Source organism: Bos indicus x Bos taurus, chromosome 23 (genome assembly GCF_003369695.1).
Source record: "Bos indicus x Bos taurus breed Angus x Brahman F1 hybrid chromosome 23, Bos_hybrid_MaternalHap_v2.0, whole genome shotgun sequence".
Classification (NCBI taxonomy): domain Eukaryota; kingdom Metazoa; phylum Chordata; class Mammalia; order Artiodactyla; family Bovidae; genus Bos; species Bos indicus x Bos taurus.
In genome coordinates, this window is record NC_040098.1 from 14,721,926 (window position 1) to 14,737,036 (window position 15,111).

The following is a 15,111-nucleotide window of genomic DNA, read 5'->3' on the forward strand; positions in this document are numbered from 1 at the left end:
GAAGGCTTTCTTTTTTCTTTCTGGTTGATTTTACAATTTTTTGTCTTTGGTTTTCTAAAGGTGCCCTCTAATGCACCCAGGTGTGAATTTCCTTTATTCATCCAGTTTTTGACTCAGTATGCTCCTTGACTTGGTGGTGTTCATCAGTTCTAGCAAATTCTCACCCGTAATTCTTCAAATATTGCTCCTTTGCCTTTTACTTTTTCTTCTTGGATCCAATGAAGCATCTTAGAATTCTGTTACATTCTCTATACCTTTTATCTTCATGTCGGCGTTTTCTAAGGATTTGTTCGTTTCTCCAGGATTCATTTTTAATATTTTTTTTAAGTGCATGAATTGCAACTCTATTTTTTACACTTAAAGGCTGATGAGAAACCTTTACTAATCCTATTAAAGAAAATCCAACATGACAGCTCAATTGAAAAGTATGGTAAGCATGTTTACTCACTAAATACTATTTTTCAAGAACACAACATGAAACATCTAGCATGCATGTTTAATCTCAGTACAACAGATTCAGAACCAAGTATACATGTGCACATGCTTCAAGGCTAGGTTACAATTATCATAGTCATCGTCATCATCATCTTCACATTTTCTTTTCAATGCATTTGATGCTTCATTAGCAGTATTTTGTGATGACACCATGTTAGTGGTAATAAGAATATTTTTGGACCCAATTAATGATGGATTAATTAGAACATTCTGAACTACTGATGTTGCAGGAATTGATGCCTTTACAGCTGGGGATTGTGAAGTGGGCATCTGAATCTTTGCCCTGTGAGGGACACTGGAGTCCCTACTTTAGTTGAAATGGACATGGCTTGTGGGGTTGGTGTGCCAAGCGTGGGAGTACTTGGTCTGCTAGTAACTGAACCAACACTTAACTGTGGAACTCTCATTCTTCCTATAGAAGTAGATGCCTTTTTTGTAAAGACTTAAGTCTATAATTTGGAGCAGTCAAGCAAAACCTATCAGGTAGCAATCTAGGACCTGAATATGGCTTGATCCATGGCAAAGGGGTTTGATTTCTTTGCCTTGCAATATCTAATAAAAAAATCTCTTGGGGGAGGAGAGGTAACAGACTGGTCAGCAGGACACTGGATTGCCATTCGCACATCATCTGCATCAACAGTAGCATTCTTAGCATGATTGAATAAATTTTTGCATCGTCTAGAATTGTGGTCACATACCAGAAAGCAACCTCCAACATCTGATTTATAATTCTTGGTTCATGAATTCTGTAATCCCCATACCCTTCAGGATTTGTGCCATCATCTGTGCATCTTTTGGCATGCTCTTGGGAGAAGCCATCTTGCCAGACTCCTTGATATTTGGTGGTCAAACTTTTCAAGCTAAATCACACACATTAATGTATTTCAGTCCTGATCTTGATGCAAGTTACTTGCCTAATGTAGTTTTTCCAACCCCTGGTGTACCAGTGAGTAGGATGTTTGGAAGCAACATGGTCCTCACCCCACTGGCTCTGGACACCTCTGCACATGTGCTCTACACCCGACTCATTTTTAATATTTTTGACTCATCTTCCAATTCTCCAAGTCTCTCTTTAAGTGCTATTACACCTCCCTGCTGAGATCTTATTTTTATTATTATATTTTTCAACTCTGCAACTGTTTATTCAGTTTCTTTTAAAAAATCCAGGTCACTTTTTTATGGTTTCCAGTTCCAAGCTATAATTTTAAGATTGTCTTTTTCGCTAATTGAATATACTACACATAGTTTTTCTTGGTAGTCTGTCTCTAGTGCGGTCCTATAGCCTACTTTTTTTCACTTCACAGTATATTGTTCACATAATGTTACTCAGTTTCCTGTCTTATTATTTTGGTATCTGAATAATATTCTGTTGATAAAATGAATGGTAGTTTCCTCATTTATAAGACAGGAATATTCCTACCTCTTGGGGTAGCTGCCTGGCTCACAATAATTAATCTCACAGAGAATACTCTAAGTAATTACTTCTGACCTTCTGTATCTTTGCAATGATTATGACTTTGAAAATTATGTTTATGAGTAGATGGGGTCTTCAAGAAAATATGGAGAAATGACATAAGTTTATTGGGTATTTGGATTCTGTATGTTAAAAATTTCCATTATTTATATTTAAATATGTTTATGTACTAAACATAAATCATAAAAGTAAAATGAAGTTCCTTAAAGGTAAAAAGGTAATATTTTATATTTTAATGAACCCTTCCTGTGTACCAGGCCCTATTCTAAGCTCTTCACATGTATTAGCTCATTTGACCATCTCCCAGCAACCCTCTTTGAGAGGTATAATTATTAGTCCTACTTTACAGATGATAAAGTTGAGGCCCAAGAGGGTTAAATAACTTTCTATGGTCATACAATTAATAAAGGGAAAGACCAGGATTCTAATACAAGCAGCGTGGCTCCAGAAATCAGTTTGTTAAATATTGGTATATGAAAAAAAAAAAAAAGGAGAGGAAACAGGAAAGGAAAAGCAAGAGTATCACATGTACCTCCACCAGTAAACCTCGTTATCACATCTTCTTTGACATCCCCAGCTCCATTCTGTACTAATCTTAGAGAACCAGGAAAAGATGTGAAGAGAAAAAAGACAGTGTTTCCCGTTCTATGGATGTGTAACAAGTCACCCTTCGTGGCAGAAAGTAGCCATTTGTTTTACCCATGGATTTCATGGGTCAGAAGTTCAGAAAGGGTAGAGTGAGCAAGATTTGTCTCTGCCTCACAATGTCTAAAGCAGCTTTAAGTTTAAAAAAAAAAATCTTTATTTCAGATAAAGTTATTTCCATAATTAAGGTTAAAGTAAATGCACTTCCATGAGTCCGTTATTTCAGGTGACTGAGTCCTCAGATGGAAGACTTGAAACTGGGGATAGAAATTAGGCAGTCATCTGAAGGCTCCTTCACTCACTCGTCTGTTGATGATGATCCCTGGCTGGGAGTCTCAGAGACTCTTTGTGAGGACCTCTCCAGGGGGGCTTCCCTCAGAGACTAGATTGAGCTTCCTCATAGCCCAGGGTTGGCATCATCCAGAGTTAGCACTTTTAGAGAAAGAGAAAAGCAGATGGAGAGAGGGAGAGGGTGGGAGAATGAGAATAAGGCTGAAACTTTTATGATCTATCTGGAACTTAGATAGTATCTCTCCTATGTTTGTCAATGAAGGAGACTCAAAAGATGCAGGTTTGATCCCAGGGCTGGGAAGAGTCCCTGGAGGAGGAAATGGCAACCCACTCAAGTATTCTTGCCTGGAAAAGTCCATGAACAGAGGACCTGGTGGGCTACAGTCCATGGGTTCGCAAAGAGCTGGACACGACTTAGCACACAGCATGATTTCCTCTGTTGGTTGATGTAGTCATGACTTCCCCAGTCTGACTCAAAAGAGGGACAGCCACATTGTAAGAAAACTATATGAGGTGGGATATGAAAGTGAAAGTCGCTCAGTCATGTCCAACTCTTTGGGACCCCATGGACTACACAGTCTGTGGAATTCTTCAGACCAGAGTACTGGAGTAGGTAGACTATCCCTTCTCCAGGGGATCTTCCCAACCCAGGGATCGAACCCAGGTCCCCCACATTGCAGGTGGATTCTTTACCAGCTGAGCCACAAGGAAAGCCCAAGAATACTGGAGTGGGTAGTCTATCCCTTCTCCAGGGGATTTTCCCAACTCAAGAATCGAACTGGGGTCTCCTGCATTGCAGGCAGATTCTTTACCAACTGAGCTATGAGTAAAGCCCATGAAGGGGATATATATACATGCCAGTATACATGTGAGGTAGGATATATATTGGTAAATATGCCTGAGAAGGAATATACAAAAGTTCATTTCTGTGTTGTACTGAAGCCAACAGAAAGAAGAGTGGTGATTTAGGCAATCTTTTTTAAGTTAAAAATAACAGCTAACAGAAAAATATGCATTTTCACCCAGAGTAATGGTGAGTGAACAGATATACTAATTTACATAAATACAAATGACTTTAAAACTAACAATCTTTATAAGTCTGCCCTGATTGATTTATAAACTACCTCCGATATTTTATAGTAGGACACATTCTGGAGGAAGAAAAAGTCTGATTTCACATATCATGACTGGTCTTTATATCCGAGGACCACACTGAGAGTGCATCTGTGGGACAAGGCTTCCCATTAAGCAGACAGAGTATTTAATAGCAAGAGCTTATATGATGTGGCAATTTGGTTCTTACATGTACATTATTACACAAATAGACACTTCGTAGGACAGAAAATGCATCTTTTGTGTCACTGATCAACAATGACAGCAAAAGATTAATTTTAAGAAAAATAAATACGATCTTTTAACAAACATGGTCAATGAGACCAGATTGAAAATTCAATTTATGAGATGAAACTGATGCCTATAACAAACCAGCAGATTATGAGATAATGTGCCCTCTTGAATATCAAAAAGCCTGAAATATCAAAGAATGTTCTGCATTCACTGGTTTTACCTAAAACTCTGGGTATAAGGTCAGAGGCAAAGCCTGAATGGTTAGAAGGAGCTAACTGTGCATTTCCACTGTATCATGGAAGGCATAACCACTTCTCAAGCATCCCTACTCCAGTATGCATCAGATGAGGTGGGGTGAATTTCAAACCAAAGAGGCTCAATAAAATCCTATTTAGGAACAAATCAATATGTATTAAAATTAAATCCAAGTTCTCAGCCTGTGCAAAAACATTTGTAAGTTACTATCAAGATTTTTCTTTTTCTTAAAAAAAAAAAAGTTTGCTTATTTATTTGTTTATCTGGGTCTTAATTGTGGCATGTGGGATCTTTTTTAGTTGTGGCATGTGAACGCTTACTTGCAGCATGAGGGGTCTAGTTCCCTGACCAGGGATCAAACCCAGACCCCCTTCAGTAGGAGCCCAGAGTCTTAGCCACTGGACCACCAGGGAAGTCCTGCAAGATTTTTCTTAAGGAAAATGATCATAATTACAAAACCCAGAGGCGTCAAAGCTAGACACGGACACAAAACGCAATCCTATCCAAGGCAGATGGATATGTGGGTTGGACCAAATGTTTTATGGGAACTTCAGTAGATGTGCAGCCAAGATGGTTGGAGGGAGGACCAGGAGGAACTGGAACTTCTTTCCTGGACCATTTCTCATGCCTGCCCAAGCCCTCTGGATCATGTGAGCTCCTGCTCCTCATGCCAAGTTTTCTGGCCCCTTCCATTGTGGTAGCAATACAACAACAACGAAGACAGTTCTGAAGCAAGATGTAATGATGATAATAACTACCTAAGAATCTCCTTGGGTGTACATTATTTATCCTCACCATTGGCAATTGACCAGTTATACACAGATCACCTGCTTGTGTTTTTTTTTAAGTCACAAACGTTTTCTTTTATGGTGGCGGGAGTCTGTTGAAGTAAGCAGTAAAGGAATACTGGGGATATAACTGAATAGAGTTTGTATAAATCATAAATGAGTCCAAATTTTGTGTAAAAAAAAAACTAGAGGATGACTATATAAAAATTTTCCTCTTGAACTGATTTTTAAATAATTTAAAAAATATTTTCTTGAGCTGAAAAAACATGGATGTTGGGAAAACTCATTTTGCATGCAAAAGGAAAAAGAGATGTTCAGAGAATGCTTATGTATTTTGCTGTCTTGTAGTGGTCCTCAGTTGCTGGACAGTTCTGAAAGTGTGTCTGTGGAGACACATTCAGCTTAGTGGCACATAGAGTCTGAGGCTGCTGTGCTGTGGATGCTGACATGTGGCATCCGCCTTCCTCTAGGCCGGGGTCCCCAACCCTGGGACATGAACTATTAGGAACCAAGGTGCACAGCAAGAGGTGAATGGCAGGTGGAATGAAACCATCACCCCATCTCTCGGCCTCCCCATCTAAGGGAAAATTGTCTTCCGCAAAACAAGCTCCTGGTACCAAAAAGGTGGGGGACCGCTGCTCTAGGTCATCCTGGTGGGGGACCGCTGCTCTAGGTCATCAGGCTGACTCTCTACTGGAGGACAGAAGAAGCTTGCTATCCTTTGTGGAGCAAACTTGAAAAATGACATTGTATGTCCAGCTCACTCATAGTTAACATGGACGGATCACATTAGGTGCGTCCCTTCCCTTGTCTGATGGTGGAACTGATGGCCCACTCCAATTCTCTCTCCCTTAGCCATATTATGTCATTTGGGGCGTGACTGCAGTTGTTGACACAGCAGTCTCCTTACCGCACTGCAGGGGGGTGCCACTCCCTGCCCGGGACCATCAGAATGTGTTGCCTCTCTGTGTTCCTACTTCTTGATGGCCACTACTTTTACTCCTCCTCAGTGGCTTTCAAAGGCCTCGTTATCCATTTGCCAATCTCAGCCAATAATTTCCTTCCCTCTGGCCACAGAGTTTATAGAGCTGCCTTTCTCGCTCAAATCACTTGTCAGACCCACCTCCAGCTCCTGCAACCGAATTTCCATGTAGGGAGGTTGTTTACAAAAGGCCAAGGGACCTGTTTCATTTCTCCATTGTCTGGAGCACACCCATCATTACATGGAATTATGCAACGTATTCATGGCTTCTGAAAATAATGCTTACCGTGTTTCTTGGAAAATCAGGATAAAATTCACTTCAAATAAGATGACCAATGTGAACTTAAAAAAGAAACCCACAAGAACTCACTTTTTGAAACAAAACAGAAGCTTTTTTGGCCTGCGCAATGCCCTCAAGTTTATTTCCAGTAAAGGATCATTACAGAGACAAATAACCCAACAGTTACTGTTACCGGATGCAAGATGGTGTGCCCGGTGCACAGAGGGACCAAACAAAAGGAGAGATTGGATTTTGGAGTAGAGAGAAGTTTATTGCAGGACATGCAAGTAGAAAGGCTTGTGACCTGTGACCCCTCAACCCCAAACTTCTTGAAGTGTTTCAACACAGCATTTTTTATTGACAAAGAATTCATTTTTAAAATTTATGTTTAATTGGAGGATAATTGCTTTACAATTGTGTGTTGATTTCTGCTGTGCAACAACATGAATCAGCCACAAGTGTACATGTATCCCCTCCATCTTGAGCCTCCCTCAAGAGCACGAAGCTGAGTTCCCCAAGTTTTATAGTATCTGTAAAGCATTTTTAAAGGTAAGGTGAGGAAGGGATGTGATGCTTTTGAACTGTGGTGTTGGAAAAGACTCTTGAGAGTCCCTTGGACTGCAAGGAGATCCAACCAGTCCATTCTGAAGGAGATCAGCCCTGGGATTTCTTTGGAAGGAATGATGCTGAAGCTGAAACTCCAGTACTTTGGCCACCTCATGTGAAGAGTTGACTCATTGGAAAAGACTCTGATGCTGGGAGGGATTGGGGGCAGGAAGAGAAGGGGACGACAGAGGATGAGATGGCTGGATGGCATCACTGACTCGATGAGTTTGAGTGAACTCCGGGAGTTGGTGATGGACAGGGAGGCCTGGTGTGCTGCGATTCATGGGGTGGCAAAGAGTCAGACACGACTGAGTGACTGAACTGAACTGAACTGAGGGAGGGGTGTGGTTAGTTGTTAAAGACTTCTCTGGTCGAAATCTTTTGTTCTTGGCTGCCATCAACTTCCAGTGTTCCTGTAAACCTCTAACAAGACAAATGTTATTCTCTTTTCAGCAACTTTTAATCTCTGTATGAATGGAAAAGTGTTACACCCTTCAAAGAATGGACTATCCTATATATTTCAGGCTATGGGCTACATTCTTTTTTTTTAATATTTATTTTTATTTGTTTGGCTGTGCCAGCTATTAGTTGCCACCATTCTCTGCCCACCCCAGAATCCAAATGCTGAAAAGGTACAGCATCTGTAGGACCAGACTGCAAACTTCTTGAAATCAGCTCCTAAAACTTAAATTCCCTTGCAATCTCAAGAATGTTTAACACATCATCATGTGTAGGGTAGGTCCTCAGATATTGTTCACTTGGCCATGGTTCAGCTTCCAGTTATGTGACGTAAGATAAATATTGAATAATACAGGCTGGGTTAAATTACCTCTACATATTAGCTCTGACATTTATAAGCGGAATTTCTAAGGTCTTGAGCTACTGGAAAAATATACAAAGTATGGGGCAATTCCTTCCTATCATCACACAAATAGTGAAATACTCTCTAGGGAAGTTGACCTTCATTAGGTTGCTCACATTAGTTGAAAATGTATTTCAACTGAGCTTGAACCCTCACTTGAACATTCTTCTTAGAGGATTTCAGCCACTCTTACAGTTTCAGCTACCTCCTTAAAAGTGGATGATTCTCGAACACTTTCCAACTCCTATCCGTTTCAGGATCTCCTAGACTACTCATTCCAACTCTTCATTGGAAATCTTCACCAGGCATTTAAAAGCCAGCTTAAAATTAACATGTGCAAAGCTAAACTCTAAATCTGCTTTTCCTATTTCAAATATTATTTTATAACATTATCCTCCCTAATGGACCCTAGCTAGAAACCTAGGCATCATCCTTGACTTTTTCTTCAATCTTACTCTCCAGAGACACAGTGAGTTGCCATATCCCATCTTGGTTGCCTTCTTAGCTCATTTTATTTTTCACAGTTTTTTGAGATTTAATTTACATTTCATAAAATTCACTCACTTTAAATAGGTTCTTCAATGTGTCTCAATAAATGTATATAGTTGGGCAACTGTGATCACAATTCGGTTTTAAAACACTCCCATTATGCTGAAAAGTTCTCTGTACCTCTCTCTGTACTCCCACCCTGGCCTCAAACAACTGCCTATCTGTTTCTACAGTTGTGCCTTTTCTAAAAATCCCATATAAATGAAATTACATAATATGAAGTCTTTTGTATAGGACCTATTTCACTTTCCATGATGTTTTTGAGATCCATGGATGTTGCATGTAGCAATAGCCTGTTCCTTTTTTGTTCTTGCTATTCAGTTGCTCAATTATGTCCGACTCTGCTTCTCTGTCCTTCACAATCTGTGGAGTTTGCTCACATTCATGTCCATTGAATCGGTGATGTCATCCAACCATCTCATCCTTTGTAGATCCCTTCTCCTTCTGCCTTTAATCTTTCCCAACATCAGGGTCTTTTCCAATGAGTCAGGTCTTCTCGTCAGGTGGCCAAAGTATTGCGGTTCAGCAGTTCCTTTTATAGTTAATAGTATTCCATTGTATGAGTATACCATAGTTTGCTTATTTATGGACATTTGATTGCTTTTCCAGTTTTTTACTATTGTGACGAATATTGCTAAGAACATGCTCATACAAGTCTTAGTGTGGATACAGGTTTTTGTTTCTGTTGGGTAGAGATCTAGAACTGGAATTATATGGTGAGTATATGCTTAACTTTTAAAGAAACTGCTGTAGTTTTACAAACTGGATGCTCAAGTTTACATACCACCATCAGTGCATTTAGGTTCCAGTTTTTCTATCCTCATCAATACTTGGAATTGCCTATCTTTTAATAGTTGATGTTTTGTTCAGTCACTAAGTCATGTCCAACTCTTTGTGACCCCCATGGAGTCCACCAGGCTCCTCTGTCCATGGGATTCTCCAGGCAAGAAGACTGGAGTGGATTGCCACTTCCTTCCAGATTAGGGATCAATAAAACCCATGTCTCCTGCATCGGCAGGTGGGTTCTTTACTGCTGAGCCACCAGAGAAGCCATCTTTTAATAACAGCCATTCTAATAGGAGTAGCAGCACATTTCATTATTATTTATTTTATATTTTCCCAAGGACTAACAATGTTGTTAGTCTAACATTGTTAGTCTAACTAACAATTTCAATCTTCTCATGAAATGTGCATCCATTTATCTTCTTTGGTAAGGTATCAATATCATTTGCTTTTCTTTATTGAGTTGTCTCTTGTTATAGAGTCATAGAAGTTCTTTGTATTTCCTGGATATGAATCTTATTGAATATATGTTTTGCCAATATTTTCACAGAGTCTGCAACTTGCCTTTTCATTTTCTTCATGGTGTCTTTTGAAGAGCCAACATTTAGCTTCTTAACTTTTGAATGTGGCTCATGCCTCTCTTCCCACAGCCACTTCTTTGAGCTCAGCTGTTTTCTATTCATGGCTGAATTTTTTTTTTTTTTTTTCATGGCTGAATTTTTGTAGTAGCCTACTGACTAGTCTCTTTATCTCCCCGTTGCATTTTCTAAAATGACCTTTGCTTTCAGGACTAAACATAAGTTCTGTAGCCACATATATGTGATGTGACAACTACGGAGGGATGCCCCTCACATCGTTTCCCAAACAACCTGCTGTAGAAAGCATGGTGACTGTCAGAGTCCAGCCACCAGAGCTGTGGATCCGCCGCAGCACTCACTCCAGGGCCACTCTTGCTCCAAACTGCAAGACAGTGACGGAACTCAATGCAAGACTCTGCTAACAGGCGACCCCTGCTGAGGAGCTCCTAATCAGCTTTGCCAAGGCTTTCTCAGGGTTTTGCTGCAGTCTTTGGAGCTTTTCCAACCCAATTTCTTCATTCCTCATTTAAAAAAAAAAAACTTTCTAAGTTTCATTGTGAATTGTCCTTTTTTTTGAGTCTGTATTGAATTCGTTGGACTTCCCAGGTGTTGCAGTGGTAAAGAATCTGCCTGCCAATGCAGGATATGCAAGATATGGGGTTTTGATCCCTGGGTAGAGAATATGCCCTTGGAGTAAGAAATGGCAACCCACTTCAGTATTCTTGCCTGGAAAATTCCATGTATAGAGGAGTCTGGAGGGCTATGTCCATGGGGTCACAAAGAGTTAGACATGACTAAGCACACACACACACACTGAATTTGTTACCACATCCCTTCTGTTTTATGTTTTACTTTTTTTGGCCACGAGGCATGTGGGATCTTAGTTCCCTGAGCAGGGATCAAACCTGCACCCCCTGCCTTGGAAGCTGAAGTATGAACCACTGGACTGCAAGGAAGTCCTCTTCCTTCCTTCTTTCCTTTCACAGGTGTCAAACCTACATCACAATCTGAAGGCTCTTCTAGCCTTCTCCTATTTCCTCTCCCTTTATCCTTCTTGGTGTTTTTCTCAGTAAACCTCTCACATGTCTAGTCCTATCTTGGCATCTGCTTCTCAGAGAACCCACCTGCCACAAGAGACAAGGCCATGCCTGATCCAGTCCCCACTGTAATCTTGCTGACTCCTCAGTTGTCAGTGAACTTGTGTCTTCTTCCAGTTCATGATGACTATAGAAGGAACCAGGGCTTCTTCTGCCAGTTTGCTCTCTTTTGTTCAGACTTCTGAAGCAGCAGAAGAAAAATCCATCTGCCATAGTAGAAAGGCTATGATAATGTGCTGAGGAAACCTTATAAGAGTAATGTTAGGCAGGAAGTTAGTCATGAGCAACAAGAGGTGGCCCCATTGACTGACTGTGGAATAGCTGCCTAATCTCAAGCTATTTGCCAACCCCTTCTCAAACACATACCCCATCAGTACTCCAAAATGGTCAAGAGACTGGAAAAACCCCCCACAGGCCAACTGGAGGGATTTTCCCCACTCTGGCACATGTGCACACCTCATGCTATCATGTCCTTAGATAACCTTTGGTGGCCATAGGGCTCATTAAGTGTTCATAAATATCCTACAAATACATACATCTAATTATAACAAACTGAATTATGGGAAGGACATGTACAGTAGAGCCTCTTCTTATACAAACTGCAGCTATCAATTAAGACTGTCAATCAACAGCCTCCTGGATTATACAAAAGAACCTTGCCTTAAAAACCCTATACCCCAGCTCTCCCAAGGCCATTGGCTTCCTTGGCCTGGCCCACCTCTCTCTTGAGGTGTTCTCTCTGTTCTCTCTTTACCTTCAAATAAACTCTCTTGCAACAGGTAAAACTTCAGATTCTTTTTTGCATTCTTATCAAGAACTGAGGCCCACAGGAGGAGGGGTCTCCAGACTCTCTTCCACTAAAAGTAAGAAGAGCAGGAACTCCAAAGAAAATTCAACCCTTCTAAAGAACGTATACCCTCAACACCTTCTTTTGAGCTGTGGATGTTGGAGGAAGAAAAAAAAAAAAAAACCCTTTTCTATAGGGAGTTATTCTCCTTGTACCCATAAATAAATTCACTCTTCCTTGCAAAACCCGATGCTTCTGACAGTGCTCAAATGTGCTGTTAGAGGGGTTTGGTCAGTAGTGAGAGACAGCAGGCAGGCATGCTGTGTTTATCATCGCAGGAATCTCATGGGGCTCTTAAAAATTTGCAGGGCTCTGGATCCCAACCCAAACCTCCTAGACTAGATTTTCCAGAGAAGAGCACTGGGAAGAGTATTTTGGACAAATGCCCCGTTACAATGTTTGAAAAATACTGGTAGAGTGGTTCAGATTACAAGTACTAAACCTAGCCTGATTAGTCTGGTTCTCTGACTTTTTCTGGCTGTGTGATCTTGGACCAGCTCCTTTGTTTTCTCATCTGTGAGATGCTATAATGAGTAGTACTTCCCGCATTGGTTTCTGTGAGCACACAAAGAGTTAATGGTTTGGGTATGAGTAGGACAGTGTCTGTTGCTTGTGGATTAGTTGCTAGGTTGTGCCTCACTCTTTTTGTGACCCCATGGGCTGTAACCTGCCAGACTCCTCTGTCCATGGAATTTCCCAGGCAAGAGTGTTGAAGTTGGTTGCCATTTCCTTCTCCAGGGGGGGTCTTCCCAACCCAGAAATCGAACCCGAGTCTCCTGCATTGCAGGCAGATTCTTTACCATTGAGCCACCTGGGAAGGCCAGGACATTGTCTATCTTATAGTAAATTGCTTATTAAATTTTAACTCTCTTTATTGTTGCTATTGTTATCATCATCACCATTATAAGTCTTATTAGTGACAGATTGAATGCAACAAAATCATGAGCAGCTGCCAGGTGTTATGCTAGGATCCAGTAGGGAGACAATATATTTTTGAAGGGTATGGTTAGAATACAGAAATGAGCCCGACCTACCACCTGCTCATAGCTAGTTGAGTTTTTCCCTACCTGGCCACGTTCTCCCATCTAATCTCCATCATCTAGGGCATTCATTAGTCAGCTCTCTGTCAGGATTAGGAGTGGGCTTGGTGGTTGGTACAGAGACAAGCTAATAGTCTTTGATCTAGATTTAGGAGAGGCTCTGAGAAAAGTCTCTTAGTCATCAGTTCAGAGTTCACATCCCAGGGAATCTTATTAGAGAAGTGAATGACCTTGAGCAAATTATTTAAGCTCTCTGAGCTTTTGTTTCCTTAATTTCCGAATGTTTTCTACCTCTCTGGGCTACTGTGAGGCTTAACTAGCGAGATGATGGATGTAAACTCCCATGCTGGGGGCTGAAGAAATGGGCGTCCCACCTTGTTTCATTAGGACTGTTTTTAGTTCACTGAGATAACCTATCCACAGACCCTGGATGAGCCCAGCTGTCTCCCTTGGAGGGGAGAATTTCAAGACCCAAAAGCCTCCCCCGACTGCCAGACTTATAACTCAAATAAGCCATCTTCTCTCTGAATGTCTCAGCAGTGCGTGGGAATTGTCACTTCTCACCTGTATATTGTCTTGTCATTTACTCCTACAGTCCAGGAGTGGCCGTTCCAGGGTCATTTTAAAATGCTGAAAGAAATACATAGCTCAACAAACCCAATTCTTTCCCCAAACTTTGGCGTTGGTTTTATCAACATGGTTTTTAATTCTCGCCCCCTGCCTCAATGGTGAGCGCACATGGCCTTTGCAAACATGTCTTCAAAATGTCTTCAAAGTTTACAAAATGAACTTTGAAACAGGACAGTAAGTAATATCACCAAAGCAGCAGTCATTGAGAAAATGGTCTCTTTAAATGGGCTAATGTTTTGGACTTTGATGTGTCCAAATTTCAGAGGAATATATATATAAACGTGTTAATATAAATTTTATTTTTTTTAAAAATTAGGACATTTGCTAAAGCAGTTGCCAAAGTGGTGCCTAATTTGGAATTGTTCTTTCCACCCTGGTTTGCAAGGGATTTGCTATGGGGTAAGAGTATGTAACAGAGACTGCAAATCAAAATTTGCTTCTTACAGATTTCCAAGCTTAAGGAAAAAGTCCCACACAATGGATTAGAAAGTACTTGAAATCTCTCTGAAGTGAAGGGTAGGATTATGCAAAGATAGTAACAGGCAGTTCATAACCTTTTTGCTATTTTTCAAGTGTGATGGTGAACTCCTGCAAGCTAATAAAACATAGAAATAGAGACGTAACAAAAACTTTTCAGTGCTGAGAATGAAAACACTGGGATACTCTAAAAAATTTGCTAGATAAGCAACTCATGTTCAAAGGTGAAATAAATCATACACATTATATGATTGATTTATTTAAACATAAGTCTATACTTCAGGGAAAAAAATGATTTCTGAGGAATAGAATGAAATTCAGGATGCAGTTGCCAAGACATCCTTTGGAGAAGAATTGTATCTACTTAGATAAAGCTGGGATGGAGTCATGTGAGGTGGAATGCCAACTCCCAGGAAGCTGAGCCACAGCGGGTCCTTATGTCCTTTGTACAAAAAGGAGAGGTTATGCCTAGGGTGACAGGAAGAACCTCCTTTCCTTGACAAAGGACAAACAGTAAGTAGAATCCTACCAAAAGGGTTTTAGAAAGGCCCATAGATGAGGGTTATAGTACCACAGCTCGAGTGGCAGTAGGCAAGTCCTCCTTTCCTGGTGTGAGTTGGGAGACTGTTGTAGATGTTTAGGACGGGGACTTTCCTGGTGGTCCAGTGGTTAAGAATCTGCCTGCCAATGCATGGGACACCAGTTCAATCCCTGGTCCCAGAAGATCCCACGTGACACAAGGCAGCCAAGTCCATGTGCCACAACTACTGAGCCCACACACTCTACAGCCCATGCTCTGCAACAAGAGAAGCCATGGCAAGTGAGTAGCCCATGCACTACAGCGAGAGAGTAGCCCCACTTTTGGCAACCAGAGAAAGCCCCCTCGTAGCAGCAAAGGCCCAGCACAGCCAAAAATAAATAAACAAAAAAATATTCTTTAAAAAAAAAAAAGATCTTTATGAGAGTCTTGCCCAAATTCAGAGATTTAAAGCACATCCCAGCGCAACCTGGCAGAGAGATATTTTTTAACCTTAGTCCTTGGCCTGTGTTTTATTCATTTAGTCCTGCATAACAAATTATCTCAA

At 40.8% G+C, this 15,111-nt stretch overlaps 1 pseudogene; it reads right to left on the reverse strand.

Annotated features, from left to right (window-relative positions):
* Positions 1-516: 516 nt before the first annotated feature.
* LOC113882301 overlaps positions 517-15,111 on the reverse strand; it is a 42,984-nt pseudogene continuing 28,389 nt past the window's right edge.